General features: G+C 46.1%; 1 protein-coding gene and 1 pseudogene across 2 annotated transcripts in view; both read left to right on the plus strand.

Moving 5' to 3' along the window:
• Positions 1-9895: 9895 nt before the first annotated feature.
• LOC139274279 (5S ribosomal RNA) lies at positions 9896-10014 on the plus strand (annotated as a pseudogene).
• Positions 10015-11158: 1144 nt separating this feature from the next.
• fermt1 (FERM domain containing kindlin 1) overlaps positions 11159-15795 on the plus strand; it is a 139156-nt gene continuing 134519 nt past the window's right edge. The window contains exon 1 of one of the 2 annotated variants that reach the window (XM_070888783.1): positions 11159-11662. The gene's annotated coding sequence lies outside the window, so the exon portion shown is untranslated. The remainder of the gene's footprint in view (positions 11663-15795) is intronic. The other variant, XM_070888784.1, reaches the window with a different exon arrangement.

A 15795-nucleotide genomic window follows, 5' to 3' on the forward strand; every position in this document is an offset into this window, starting at 1 on the left:
CATTTGGATCGTTTCAACTCTGTTTAGTCGACTTAAAACTTCTTCCAGGTTGTGCAGGTGTTCGGAGGTGTCACGGTCAGTGATGAGGATGACGTCCTGAAATACGATGGTGCGTGGAACCGATTTCAACAGGCTCTCCATGTTTCTTTGGAATATAGCTGCAGCCGAGCAAATCCCAAACGGGCACCTGTGGTATGCGAACAGTCCTTTGTGCGTGTAAATGCATGTTAATTTTTTTGACGACTCAACCAGCTCCTGGGTCATGTAAGCGGAGGTTAGATCCAGCTTGGTGAACGCCTTTCCCCCTGATAATGTCATGAAAAGGTCCGCGGCTTTGGGTAGTGGGTATTGAGCCTGTAACGAGACTGGGTTGGCCGTTACTTTGTAGTTACCGCAGATTCTGACCGTGCCATCGCTCTTTAGTACTGGCGATATGATTCCCTCGCGTTGAATTCTGTCCAATTTGATCTCCACTTTCTCCCTCATCATGTAAGGGACTGCTTGAGCCTTGTGATAAATGGGCCATGCCTCAAGGACCAAGTGGATCTGTACTTTGGCGCCTGTGAAGTTGCCGATGCCTGGTTCAAATAAAGATGGGAACCTGCTCAGCACTTGAGCACAGCACGCATTGTCCACTGACAATAATACTTTGACGTCTTCCCAGTTCCACTGAATCTTCCCCATCCAGCTTCTGCCAAACCGCATTGGCCCATCGCCTGGTACAATCCACAGTGGCAGCTCGTGTGCCTCTCCATCATAGGATACTTTTACGTTCACACTGCCAATAAGTGGTATCAGTTTCTTGGTGTAAGTGTGCAGCTTTATCTGAATCGGGCTCAGCTTGGGTCTTTGTGCTTTGTTGTTGCCCCACAGCCTTTCAAATGCCTTCTGGCTCATAATGTCTTCTCCCTGTGACCCGAGGAGCTCCTCCCGGAATCACAATGCGAATTTCGTCCCCTACGGGGCACAACAGACATGATTTTTGCAGCGCACTAGTTGCAGGAAAAATGCAGGGAGCAGCGCCAGCCCTTATACATGGCCATTTTTGATCTTACAAAGGCCTTTGACACTGTCAACCGGGAGGGTCTATAGAGCATCCTCCTCCGTTTTGGATGCCCCCAAAAGTTTGTCAACATCCTTTGCCTGCTTCACGATGACATGCAGGCCGTGATCCTTACCAATGGATCCATTACAGACCCTATCCACATCCGGACCGGAATCAAACAGGGCTGCGTTATCGCTCCAACCCTCTTCTCAATCTTCCTCGCTGCCATGCTCCATGTCATGTATCTTACCATCTTGCAATGACTATAAGTATGTAACTGTAACTCATGCATACTGTACCTTGAAATGCACACCCTGACCACAGGGAGTGAGCTCCTCACCTGGGCTTCCAGATATAAAAGGGGAGGTCCCACCCAGGATCAGCACTCTTCAGTCCTGGAAATAAAGTGAAAGTCACAGAGTGACCGTATCTGATATATCCATGTCTCGTGTGAGTTTGTAACAAGGTGCAGAGACACTACATCTGACGACGAGAATCGGGAATCACGGAATCACGAGGATGGCCACCGGTGGCACAGAGGAACGCTACTGTGTGGGTGAGAACTGGGACGACTTTGTGGAAAGATTCCAGCAGAGCTTTGTCACAAAGGACTGGCTGGAAGAGGCAGCGGCTGACCAGCGCAGGGCGCATCTACTGACCAGCTGTGGTCCACAGACATATGCGCTGATGAAAGACCTGCTCGCACCCCAAAAGCCAGCGGACAAATCCTTTGAAGAGTTCAGCCAGCTGATCAGTGAGCATCTCAAGCCGACAAGTAGGGTACACATGGCCCGGCACCGGTTCTACTCTCACCGGCGTCGGGAGGGTCAAAACATCTCAGACTTCGTGGCGGAACTGCGGTGTTTGGCCAGTCTTTGTAAGTTCTCCGATGCCTGCAGGGGGGAGATGTTAAGGGAATTTTTCATCGAGGGCATTAATCATGCCGGCATTTTCAAGAAGCTCATAAAGACTAAGGATTTGACTTTAGAAGGGGCAGCATTGATAGCTCAGACCTTCATGGCAGGGGAAGAGGAGACCAAGCTGGCAGACATTGTTGAGGGCAAGCGCCAGTCCCAAACCGAGCTCCATGATCGAGGCTCAAGGGGAGGTGTATAGAAATAGATGACCCGGTATTTATTCTTTACCATGCTTTGGGACCCAAATGGCTTGAGGGCACCGTAATTGGGAAAGAAGGAAACAGGATCATGGTGGTCAGACTAAACAATGGGCAGATATGCCGCAAACACTTGGACCAAGTAAAGACAAGGTTCAGTGCAGACACGGAGGAACCGGAAGAAGAGCATGATGAGATAGCACCCACACCACTGCCAATGCACGAGCAACAAAGACAGCCCTCAGCATGCACAGTCCCTGCGGCCAGACTGGACAGGCCAGAATCACCTCAAGTGACAGAGACGCATGCTGAGGCTCAGCCACCAGAGCCACAACTGCGGTGCTCCACGAGAGAGCGGCGACCACCCAATAGACTTAACCTCTGAAACTAAAAGACCTAAGGAGGGAGGTGATGTCATGTATTTCACCATCTTGCAATGACTATAACTATGTAACTGTAACTCATGCATACTGTACCTGTATCCTTGTAATGCACATCCTGACTACAGGGAGTGAGCTCCTCACCTGGGCTTCCAGGTATAAAAGGGGAGGTCCCACCCAGGATCAGCACTCTTCAGTCCTGGAAATAAAGTGAAGGTCACAGAGTGACCGTGTCTGATATATCCATGCCTCGTGTGAATTTGTAACAAGGTGCAGAGACACTACACTCCACCTCACAATCAACAAGCTCCCAGCTAGAGTGGAACTAAACTACAGAACCAGTGGGAAGCTGTTTAACCTACACTGCCTCCAGGCCAGGTCCAAGATCACCCCAACCACTGGCGTTGAGCTGCAGTATGCGGACGACGCCTGCGTCTGTGCACATTCAGAGACTGAATTCCAGGATATAGTCAATGTATTCACTGAGGCATGTGAAAGCATGGACCTTACGCTTAACATCCATAAGACAAAGGTCCTTCACCAGCCTGTCATCGCCGCACAGCACTGCCCTCCAATCATCAAGATCCACGGTGCAGCCCTGGACAACGTGGACCATTTCCCATATCTCGGGATCCTCTTATCAACAAAGGCAGACATTGATGCGGAGATTCAGCATCGCCTCCAGTGCGCCAGCGCAGCCTTCGGCTGCCTGCGGAAAAGAATGTTTGAAGACCAGGCCCTCAAATCTACCGGCAAGCTCATGGTCTACAGGGCTGTAGTAATACCCGCCCTCCTGTATGGGTCTGAGGCATGGACGATGTACAGAAGGCACCTCAAGTCGCTGGAGATATATTACCAACGATGTCTCCGCAAAATCCTGCAAATCTCCTGGGAGGACAGGCGCACCAACATCAATGTCCTTGACCAGGCTAACATCCCCAGTATTGAAGCACTGACCACACTCGATCAGCTTTGATGGGCAGGCCACATAGTACGCATGACAGATACGAGACTCCCTAAGCAAATGCTTTATGCGGAGCTCCTTCATGGCAAACAATCCAGAGGACAGTGGAAACGTTACAAGGACACCCTTAAAGCCTCCCTGGTAAAGTGCGACATCACCACTGACACCTGGGAGACCCTGGCCGCAGACGACCGAGGTGGAGAAAGTCCATCCGGGAGGGAGTTGAGGTCTTTGAGTCTCGACGCAAGGAGCATGAAGAGGCCAGGCGCAGGCAGCGGAAAGAGTGTGCGGCAAACCAGCCCCACCGACCCCTTCCCCCAACGAATGTCTGTCCCACTTGTAACAGGGTCTGTGGCTCTTGTATCGGACTGTTCAGCCATCAAAGAACTCACTTTGGGAGTGGAAGCAAGTCCTCCTCGAGTCCGAGGGACTGCCTATGATGATGATGATGATGATTGACTCACCCCCGTGTACAGCTCCATGGATACAGGACCGCCATTTAATTTGACTTTTATCATCATGGGAGGACTTTTTGTGGAGAAGTTGTGCATCTCACACACTGCTCTCTCAGGCTGAGTTTCCTCTCTAGCTTGTCCTTTGTGATCCACGCTGGATCGGGACTCTTCTGCCGATTCCACTGCCATGTGGTGAGTCACAGTACGTTTGCACATTCGCTGGAGGTGGCCCCTTGTTCTGCAGCTTTTGCACACATTGTCTTTAAATCGACATTGATGGGCCCCATGATTACCCCCACAACACCAGCATTGTGTTAATGATTTCGCATTTACACCCCTTGGTGACCTAGCAGCAGCAGGCATGTAGACTCTGCTCTGCAGTTCTTATTAGTTCAACAGTTCTACCTGCAATCGGCGTTATTTTACGTACAGTACCTGATCGTGAGCTCCGATTCTGGTAGGAAGTCATCTGTATGGTATCACGACTCGAGGACATGAACGCCTGGCTTATGGTGATGGCCATCTTCAGGTCAACGGTTTCGGCAGCCAATAGCTTGCGAAGGGTATCATGGTGGCCTATGCCCATCCCAAAAGCGTCTCGCAATGCATCGTTCAAAAATCCCGCGAATTCACACGGTCCCGTGAGTCGTCTTAAGTCGGCGACGTACTTCGCCACATCCTGGCCCTCCAGGCGGCGGTGTGCGTAGAAGCACTACCTGGCCATTAAGATGCTCTCCGTTGGTTTGAGGTGTTCCCGAATCAGCGTGTGCAGCTCTGCGTATGAGTTCTCCGTTGGTTTCACTGGTGCAAGCAGATTCCTGATGAGGCCGTAGACCTGCAGCTGGTCAAAAGAATCGCGCTGCGTTTTCCTTCCAGTGCCTCGCCGTCCAGGCCGTTGGCCACAAAGTGCTGGTCAAGCCGCTCGATAAAGGCTTCCCAATTTTCACCCTCTGCAAACTTTTCTAAAACACTAACAGCAGCCAGGACTGCATAAAAATGTGTGAGCTGTAACTCATCGCCAGTTGTTATGTCTGCAATTACCATCGAATAACTCCACGAGGCCTTGTACTGTGAGTAAGAGCTATGTGACTTCAGTCCATTTAATAGCGACTGTAAAGTGAGGGGCAGCATGGCTGACCGCCTTTTATATGCCCCTGCACACCTGGGCAGGTAACCCCTGGGGCCTCCAACAGCAGCGCCCTCAGGTGGTACATCATACATAGTTACATAGTGAATACAAAGAGTTTGCATACATGACAGTACCATTGCTATAATCCTTTTAATATTGGTTGATGCATCTAAGCCAGCAGTATAACCACGGAAGATACAATCTATTCCCCATATGAATCCAAATACAAAGTTTGGGTAATAGCATTGGTTCTTTAAGCATTCCCAGCTCCAAAGACACAGTCAAACATTGAGTATTATCAATATTATTTATTTATTAGGACACCTTCCTTCTATCTAAATCCTAGAATTAAGTTCTTTCCTATTGGTAGACTGCTGCAGTCAAGTCAAATTTGATCTTGGTCCCAGTCCACAAGACATATTCAGGATTATCCAAGTCTCTACTTCCTGTTTGTAGCAGTCTCAGTTCCTGAACTCATCTAAGGCAACTCTTGGTCACAAAACCTTGTCAACAGTTCTAAGTTTCCAGATCCTGATCTTTGGGTTAATTAAAGTTCATGACTCACATTCAAAGCTAAGTCACGTTTTAACATAACTATTAGTATATTCAGACTAGCTTCTAACTCCCCTATGGGAATAAGCAAAGTCTTCCAAAAGTCTTTCAAAAACAAGCTTTTAAACCTAAAGCTCAATTTTCAAAACCACAGCTGTGTCTTTGCTGCATTCAATTCAAATTCTGGTAATAACCTCCTTAATCAGAATTGGCAGACATGACAACCTCAAAATCTGATAGTTCAATTATAGTCATAGTGGGGGTGAAATAGGTCTGGAGCAGCAGTGCAAAACTGGCGATCATCATCATAAGCAGTCCCTCGGAGTCAAGGATGACTTGCTTCCAGTCTAAAAATGAGTTCTCAGGTGACTGAGGAGTCCATTGCAGGACCTACAGTCTCTGTCACAGATGGGGCAGACAGTGGTTGAAGGAAAGGGTGGGTGGGGAGTCTGGGTTGACGCACGCTCCTTCTGCTGTCTACGTTTGGTTTCTGCTTGTTCTCGGCGATGGAACTCAAGGTGCTCAGTGCCCTCCTGGATGCTCTTCCTCCATTTTGGACGGGCAAGGGCCAACGATTCCCAGGAGTCAGTGGGGATGTTGCGCTTTATCAAGGAGGCTTTGAGGATGTCCTTGAAGCGTTTCCTCTGTCCACCTGGAGCTCACTTGCCGTGTCGAAGCTCCGCGAAGAGCGCTTGCTTTGGGAGTCTCATGTCGGGCATGCGGACAATGTGGCCCGCCCAACAGAGCTGGTCGAGCGTAGTCAATGCTTCGATGCTGGAGATGTTGGCCTGAGTGAGAACACTGACGTTGGTGCATCTATCCTGCCAATGGATTTGCAGGATCTTGCGGAGGCAGCGCTGATGGTACTTCTCCAGCGTTTTGAGGTGTCTGCTGTATACAGTCCATGTCTCTGAGCCATATAGGAGGGCGGGTATCAGTCCCGCCCTTGGTGCCGGATTTGAGGTCTTGGTCTTCAAACACTCTCTTCCTCAGGCGACCGAAGGCTGCGCTAGCGCACTGAAGGCGGAGTTGGACCTCGTCGTCAATGTCTGCTCTTGCTGACAGTAGGCTCCTGAGGTATGGAAAATGGTCCACGTTGTCCAAGGCCTCATCATGGATTTTGATAATCGGAGGGCTGTGTGGCGGGGTCAGGTTGATAGAGGACCTTTGTCTTACGGATGTTTAACGTAAGGCCCATGCTCTCATATGCCTTGATAAAGTGTTGACGCTGGCTTGGAGTTCGGCCTCCGAGTGTGCGCAGATGCAAGCGTCGTCTGCATACTGTAATTCAATATCAGAGGATGGGATGACTGGCGATAGAGAATCAGCAGCCCATTTTACATGCCACCCAGTTGAACATAAGAACATAAGAATTAGGAACAGGAGTCGGCCATCTAGCCCCTCGAGCCTGCTCCGCCACTCAAGAAGATCATGGCTGATCTGGCCATGGACTCAGCTCCACTTACCCGCCCGCTCCCCATAACCCTGAATTCCCTTATTGGTTAAAAATCTATCTATCTGTGATTTGAATACATTCAATGAGCTAGCCTCAACTGCTTCCCTGGGCAGAGATTTCCACAGATTCACAACCCTCTGGGAGAAGAAATTCCTTCTCAACTCGGTTTTAAATTGGCTCCCCCGTATTTTGAGGCTGTGCCCCCTAACTCAAGTCTCCCCAATCAGTGGAAACAACCTCTCTGCCTCTATCTTGTCTATCCCTTTCATTATTTTAAATGTTTCCATAAGATCACCCCTCATCCTTCTGAATTCCAACGAGTAAAGACCCAGTCTACTCAATCTATCATCATAACACTCATCTCCGGAATCAACCTAGTGAATCGTCTCTGTACCCCCTCCAAAGCTAGTATATCCTTCCTTAAGTAAGGTGACCAAAACTGCACGCAGTACTCCAGGTGCAGCCTCACCAATACCCTGTACAGTTGCAGCAGGACCCCCCTGCTTTTGTACTCCATCCCTCTCGCAATGAAGGCCAACATTCCATTCGCCTTCCTGATTACCTGCTGCACCTGCAAACTAACTTTTTGGGATTCATGCACAAGGACCCCCAGGTCCCTCTGCACCGCAGCATGTTGTAATTTCTCCCCATTCAAATAATATTCTCTTTTACTGTTTTTTTTTACAAGGTGGATGACCTCACATTTCCAACATTGTATTCCATCTGCCAAACCTTAGCCCATTCGCTTAACCTATCTAAATCTCCTTGCAGCCTCTCTATGTCCTCTACACAACCCGCTTTCCCACTAATCTTTGTACCATCTGCAAATTTTGTTACACTACACTCTGTCCCCTCTTCCAGGTCAGCTATGTATATTGTAAACAGTTATGGTCTCAGCACCGATCCCTGTGGCACACCACTAACCACCGATTTCCAACCCAAAAAGGACCCATTTATCCCGACTCTCTGCTTTCTGTTAGCCAGCCAATTCTCGATCCATGCTAATACATTTCCTCTGACTCCGCGTACCTTTATCTTCTGCAGTAACCTTTTGTGTGACACCTTATCGAATGCCTTTTGGAAATCTAAATACACCACATCCATCGGTACACCTCTATCCACCATGCTCGTTATATCCTCAAAGAATTCCAGTAAATTAGTTAAACATGATTTCCCCTTCATGAATCCATGTTGCGTCTGCTTGATTGCACTATTCCTATCTAGATATTCCGCTATTTCTTCCTTAATGATAGCTTCAAGCATTTTCCCCACTACAGATGTTAAATTAACCGGCCTATAGTTACCTGCCTTTTGTCTGCCCCCTTTTTTAACCAGACTTCAATGGAAAAGAAAACAAAGGCGGAGTGTAAAACGGACTGCTGATTCGCTAATACCATTTTGCACTACCACACAAAACCAATGTCTTTCCAATATCTCTAACTATGCCTTCTCTTCTCACCGCCACCCACCCCCCCCCCCCCACCCCATCCCTCCCCCCACACCATTACCTCAGGTTCTCCTAACGATCCATCTTTTGTCCTCTTCTCTTCCTCAACAACATGCTCCCCTTGGAAATGTCATTCGCAGATATGCGGTCAGCTGATGACTCCCGCACCTCTCTCGATCTTACTAATGTCTCAGGACTGTCAGGCTGCTTGTCCAACATCCAGTCTTGGATGAGCTGTAAACTCCTCCAGCTAAACATTTGGAATGCTGAAGGCATTGTCTTCACAAACTCTGCCACAAACTCTGTACATAAGAACATAAGAACATAAGAATTAGGAACAGGAGTAGGCCATCTAGCCCTTCGAGCCTGCTCCGCCATTCAATAAGATCATGGCTGATCTGGTCGTGGACTCAGCTCCACTTACCCGCCCTCTCCCCGTAACCCTTAATTCCCTTATTGCTTAAAAATCTATCTATCTTTGACTTGAAAACATTCAATGAACCAGCCTCAACTGCTTCCTTGGGCAGAGAATTCCACAGATTCACAACCCTCTGGGAGAAGAAATTCTTTCTCAACTCGGTTTTAAATTGGCTCCTCCGTATTTTGAGGCTGTGCCCCCTAGTTCTAGTCTCCCCCACCAATGGAAACAACCTCTCTGCCTCTATCTTGTCTATCCCTTTCATGATTTTAAATGTTTCTATAAAATCACCCCTCATCCTTCTGAACTCCAAGGAGTAAAGACCCAATCTACTCAATCTATCATCATAAGGTAACCCCCTCATTTCTCGAATCAGCCTAGTGAATTGTCTCTGTACCCCTTCCAAAGCTAGTATATCCTTCCTTAAATAAGGTGACCAAAACTGCACGCAGTACTCCAGGTGCGGCCTTACCAATACCTTATACAGTTGCAGCAACACCTCCCTGCTTTTGTACTCCATCCCTTTCGCAATGAAGGCCAACATTCCATTTGCCTTCCTGACTACCTGCTGCACCTGCAAACTAACCTTTTGGGATTCCACCGGTACGCTCGCGGCCTTCCGCGAGAGGTGGGCACCGGAGGGACTGGAGTGCATCATCACGCCCGGCAACCAAATTTTAATTTGATTTTACGTTTTAAAGTTTAATTTGTTTTAATTGCCGGTGCTTTTAGTGTCCCCTTCCCTTTTATAGGGGGCACTGAGGAAAAATTGTGATTTTAGTGCCCAAAAAAAACCCCCAAAAAAAAGGAAAAACACAAAAAAAAAAGGAAAAAAAAGGGCCTTGTAAATGTCTGGTGTGTCACCCAGGTCGGGTGGCACGGTTTAATGTTTTATGTTTTGCAGGTAGACTCTAAAAGAGTTTCATGCACAAGGAGCCGATGGCCATACTAGTCTGAAAATGCCCGATCTTGTCTGATCTCAGAAGCTAAGTAGAGTCAGGCCTGGTTAGTACTTGGATGGGAGACTGCCTGGGAATACCAGGTGCAGTAGGCTTCTCTAAAAGAGTTTCATGCACAAGGACCCCCAGGTCCCTCTGCACCACAGCATGTTGTAATTTTGTACTCTCGTCAATTAATCCAACCCTCTCCCTGACCACTGTCTCAAGGTATTAGCAGCAAAGATGTCTTACTTGATCCCATGATTCGTTGCTGACCCTAAATCCTCTCCATCAAAAAGACTGCCTACTTCCACCTCCATAACATTGTCTGCATCTGGTGCTGAAACCCTCATCCATGCCTTTGTCACATACACATTTAACTAGTCCAATGCTCTTCTAACCAGCCTTCCATCCTCCACTTCAGCTCATCCTTACCGAATACCATGACGTCATGCTCGCCCATCACCCCTATCCTCACTGTCTGATATTGACTCCTAGTCTCCAATTGTCTTTAGATTCTCGTGCTTATGTTTACATCTCTTCATAGCCTTGCCCCGTAACCTTCTCCAGCACTATAACTGCTTCCCTCCTCCCCCAAACGTTCTGTTCCTCTTCCAACCTCTTGTGCAGCACCTTTTCTTTGCCCCATCATTGACAGCTATCCCTTCACCTGTCTAGGCCCACACTCTGGGATTCCTTCCCTAAACCCTTTCATGTCTCGCTCCTCCTTCAAAATGCTCCTTTTTGACCAAGCATTGACTATCCTGATATCTCCTTCCTTGGCTCAGGGCCCATTTTTGCTACTCCTTGAACATTTTCCAACATTAAAAAGGTGCTATATGAATTGAAGTTGTTTCTGCTGTTCAATTAGCCTACTTTTGAACTCTAAGGGAATCAAGGGATATGGGGATGGTGAAGTGGAATTGAGGTTAAAGATTAGCCATGATCTTAATGAATGGCGGAGCAGGTTCAGTGGGCCAAATGGCCTACTCCTGTTCCTATTTCTTATGTACTAATACATCTAGGTTATTTAAAACTGATTTACAGTAGCTTTTGGGCTATTAAATGAGTTACCTTATTTTCTGGCATCAAACTATGTTTAATAACATTAATAATCTCTTCATGAACAAATGCTATATCATTCTTTTGAAATATGAAGTTACCACAACTTTTTCGAGCAACCAATGTGTGAAGAGGCTGGTATTAGATATTAACTTAAGTCTCAGTCTCACGTCATTGTATAGAGAGAGAAAGGGGAGAAAAATGAGCTTCACTTAATATCAGTTTGCATTTTGACAATCTTTGTTGTACACCTAAGAAGTTCCGGGATTCAAAGAAAGCATACGTTGGTTGGCAGGAAGTCATGAAAATCTTTGCCTTGAGGGGATTGTTTGAAATCTCCCTCCCCAACTTTAGCGGCGTGCGGTTATCAGAAGAGTTTTTAGACCTACCCAGGAGTCAGCTACTCCCGGGCGGCCAGGATGCAAAACTGAGTGGAACCAGACAGCATTCGGAGGGGTTTTTGTGGCAAATGTAACGAAACGATAGTTTTAGTTTCTACTGAATGTCGAGTGTGTTGCTTTTTAAAAGCCCCGCAAAGGTGAGTTTACCTTCTGAGTGTAAACAAGTGGTAGCCTGCAGCTCGTAATATCAGCAGTGACAGGGAGCGAGGGAGACGCTTTGGGCCGCCCGGCTCGCGAGGAACAGCACGAGAGAGGCGGCAGTGGATCGTTCCCCGAGACTGCAACAAGACCCTCGCCCTCTGTAAGCTTCCGATACATTTTATCACGCTTTGCTACTTCTGAAACCGTATTTCAATCTTGCAAGAACCCTCAATGCAAGCCCTCTGACTTGTTGCATTGCATTCCTGCCAGCTTGTTTATTTGCGTGTTTTGATTTTTTTTTCTCTCGTTTTAAAAAAAATTATCTTTCCTTTTATTATTTTTTTTTAAATCCCCCTCCCCACCCTTTGCCTTTTCTCTCGCGTCCCCGCTCCCCTTGCGCCTTGCTTTCATGTCCCCATATTGTTAATAGAGAACGACTTTAATTTGGCTGCGTGTTCAATAGGGCTATTGTTGTTCCGTTCACTGGTTTTAAAGGTCGATAATATTTTGAAGGGTCCTGTATTTATCGCCCGAGAATATTTTGCGCAAGTAATCACTTGCTCAACAGCCAGTGCTAGCAGGTGGTATCAAAGTTCAGTTTACATTACAGGTTTTTTTTTTCTCCAGGATGATCAGAAAGAATGTGGGGTAACCAGATTTTCTCAGTATGGAGTTTGCTATCTTCAATCCTGGACAACAAATTTAAGTCATTTTGTTTGAATTCCTAGCTATTCCTACACCCTGATTTATTATTGAGGGACAACTAAGGCTGCATAAGATCATAATCATTGACTTTCCTTTTAATCTATCCTTGTTTTTGCAGTAAGATTAATTTTATTTCCTTCCCAATAAACAACATCACCAACTTGCATTTATATATTGCCTTTAACATCCCAAAGTGCTTTACAAGGGTGTAATCAAAAAAATTAATACCTAGCCAAAGGATAAGGTACTGGAATGGGTGACCAAAAGCTTGGTTCCTCAAATTCTGCCCTCTTGAGCATCCCTGATTAGAACTGCTCACCCATTGGCGGTCTTGCTGTCTATTGCCTGCTCTGGAACCCCCCGCCAAACTTCTCTACCTCTCTTTCCCCCTTTAAGACGCTCCATTAAACCTACCCCTTTGACCAAACTTTTGGTCATCTGCTGTCATTTCTTCTTGTGTGGTTCAGTGTCAAATTTATTTGTTTTGTCTTATAATACTCCTGTGAAGTGCCTGGGGATGTTTTACTATGTCAAAGGTTCTATATAAATACAAGTTGTTTTGTTGTTGGTTAAAGAGCTGGTTGTTAAAGTAGGATTTTAAAGGAGAGAGATGTGAAGAGGGATTTAGGGAGGAAATTCCAGACCCAGATGGCAGATGGCACGGTGGTGTAATGCGGCAACGGCGGGTGGCCCAAAAGGCCTGAGTCAGAGCAACCGAGAGTTTGGAGGAGCTTGTAATGCTGGGGGAGTTGCAGAGATGGGGACTGGCAAGACTATGAAGGGAGTTAAACACGAGAATGCTAATTTTAAATTTGAGATAGTTGGGGTCTGGGAGATGATATAGGTCAGTGAGGACAGGGGTATTGGGCAAACAGGATTTGAAGTGGGATAGAATATATTTTGCAACCCAAGCAAGTACCTTTGGCATCATCTTCCACGCTTTGTTTTTTATTTGTCTGTAATTGGCAGGTAAACAGGGCAAATAAAAGCAGTCACCTGGATATGTACACGACCCATATGCTTCTTCTTGATCCTTGCTACAAAATATTTTTGTCTCTTAAATTTGATTTTTGACAAGTAAACTTAGTAAAACCTTAAAACTTACGATTATTAAAGTTTTCTTATTGCTGTTTTTTGGAATGTGTTTCATGTTCTGTTTTTAGTATTAAAAAGGAAGAGAAAATCTGGTCCCAAAAAAACCTGGGGAAATTATTTTGGGGGGAAAAAATCAAATAAATATCAGCATTAACCCCTAGCACCATCCTTAATAGTTTTGTTTTTAGTCTTCAAGAAGTACTGGATGCCTTTGAACTGTCCTGGCTAGTAGGATCAAGTTTCAGTTGTAATTGGGACTAGAGTATTGGTATGTTAAGGAATACCTGAAGATTGTTGTTCAGATAAGTAATTATGGGTGAAGCCAACAGATATTTGTGAAAAAGTGTTTGAGGCTTCAGTGCACACCAAAACATTCACAACCATTAGGCTGCAAAGCTTCCATTTATTTTCCTGCTGAAAATCAGGTCCAGGGACATGCTCATTCATAATGTTATCTCAAGAATTGAAAGCTGTACGTACCATCACCTTCTGTTTACTCTCTTCATTCTGGCTTCCACCTTGACCACAGCACCAAGCCCACCATGATTGAGGTCATCAGTGTTTTTTTTTAATAATCCACCTTACTTTAATGGTTCACTTGAAAGTATATTTTTAAATATAAAGTTAAAAACCATCCTCAATGAGTGTCCATCATGATATAGCCTTACGATTCTTCATAGTCTGTATAGCCACTTGCATAGCTTCTCCCCAGATTATGTTATGACTGCAGCCAAGGTGCATTCATCCTCTTTGTTCTCGGATTTGTTAAGGGAAGGTCGTGTCTGACTAATTGATTGAATTTTTCGAGGAGTTAACCAGGAGGGTCGATGAGGGCAGTGCGTATGATGTAGTATATATGGATTTTAGCAAAGCTTTTGATAAGGTCCCACATGGTAGACTGGTCACGAAAATAAAAGCCCATGGGATCCAGGGCAAAGTGGCAAGTTGGATCCAAAATTACCTCAGAGGCAGGAAGCAAAGGGTAATGGTTGATGGGTGTTTTTGTGACTGGAAGGATATTTCCAGTGGAGTTCCGCAGGGCTCAGTACTAGGTCCCTTGCTTTTTGTGATATACATCAGTGATCTAGACTTGAATATAGGGGGTATGATTAAGAAGTTTCCAGATGATACTAAAATCGGCTGTGTGGTTGATAATGAAGAAGAAAGCTGTGGACTGCAGGAAGATATCAATCAACTGGTCAGGTGGGCAGAACACTGGCAAATGGAATTTAATCCAGAGAAGTGTGAGGTAATGCATTTGGGTAGGGCTAACAAGGAAAGGGAATACACATGAAATGGTAGGATACTGAAGTGTAGAGGAACAAAGGGACCTTGGAGTGCTTGTCCACAGATCCCTGAAAGTAGCAGGCCAGGTAGATAAGGTGGTTAAGAAGGCATGTGGAATGCTTGCCTTTATTAGCTGAGGCATAGAATACAAGAACAGGGGGGGATTATGCTTGAACTATACAAAACACTAGTTAGGCCACAGCTGGAGTACTGCGTGCATTTCTGGTCACCGCATTACAGGGAGGATGTATTGCACTGGAGAGGGTATAGAGGAGGTTTTACGAGGATGTTGCCGGGAGTGGAGAATCTAAGCTATGAGGACAGATTAGATAGGCTGGATTTGTTTTCATTAGAACAGAGGAAGCTGAGGGGAGACAGCATTGAGGTGTATAAAATGATGAGGGGCCTACCCCAGTGGATAGAAAGGGTCTATTTCCCTTAGCAGATGGGTCAACAACCAGGGGGCATAAATTTAAAGGGGATTTGACGGGAAATTTAGTGGGGATTTGAGGGGAAATTTCTTCACGCAGAGGGTTGTGGGGATTTGGAACTCACTGCCTGAAAGGGTGGTAGAGGCAGAAACATTCAACATATTTAAAAAGTACTTGGATGTGCACCTGAAGTGCCATAACCTGCAGGGTTATGGACCTAGTGCTGGAAAGTGGGATTAAGCTGGATAGCCTCTTCATGGTGGCATGGACACGATGAGCCAAAATTGCCTCCTTCCATGCTGTAAACTTCTATGATTTTCCTCCATCTTTCTGCAGCCTTTGATATGGTTGATCACTCCACCTTCATCTCTCTTCCAAGGTCCACTATCCTCACACATAGTTTCGTTCAGACCGGTCACAACATATCTCCTGCAATGGTTTTGCCTTCCTTGCCCAAACCTTTGATATGCTCCTGGATTCCAGCCTTGGCCCTTCCTGTTCCTTGTCTTCATGCTACCTCGTTGTGATATTATCCATAACCATTGAAGCATATTTCGTATATATATATATATATATCAACAGCATCCAGTTTTACTCTTATGACCTTACCGTCACCCGAAAACATGGCGCCAGTTTCCACATGTACGCTGATGACACCCAGCTCTACCTCACCACCACTTCTCATATTTGACAAATTTGCTGGAGTTCTTTGAGATGTAACAAGCAGGGTGGATAAAGGGGACCCAGTAGATGTGTATTTGGATTTCCAGAAAGC

Source organism: Pristiophorus japonicus, chromosome 9, assembly GCF_044704955.1.
Source record: "Pristiophorus japonicus isolate sPriJap1 chromosome 9, sPriJap1.hap1, whole genome shotgun sequence".
NCBI classification, from domain to species: Eukaryota; Metazoa; Chordata; class Chondrichthyes; family Pristiophoridae; genus Pristiophorus; species Pristiophorus japonicus.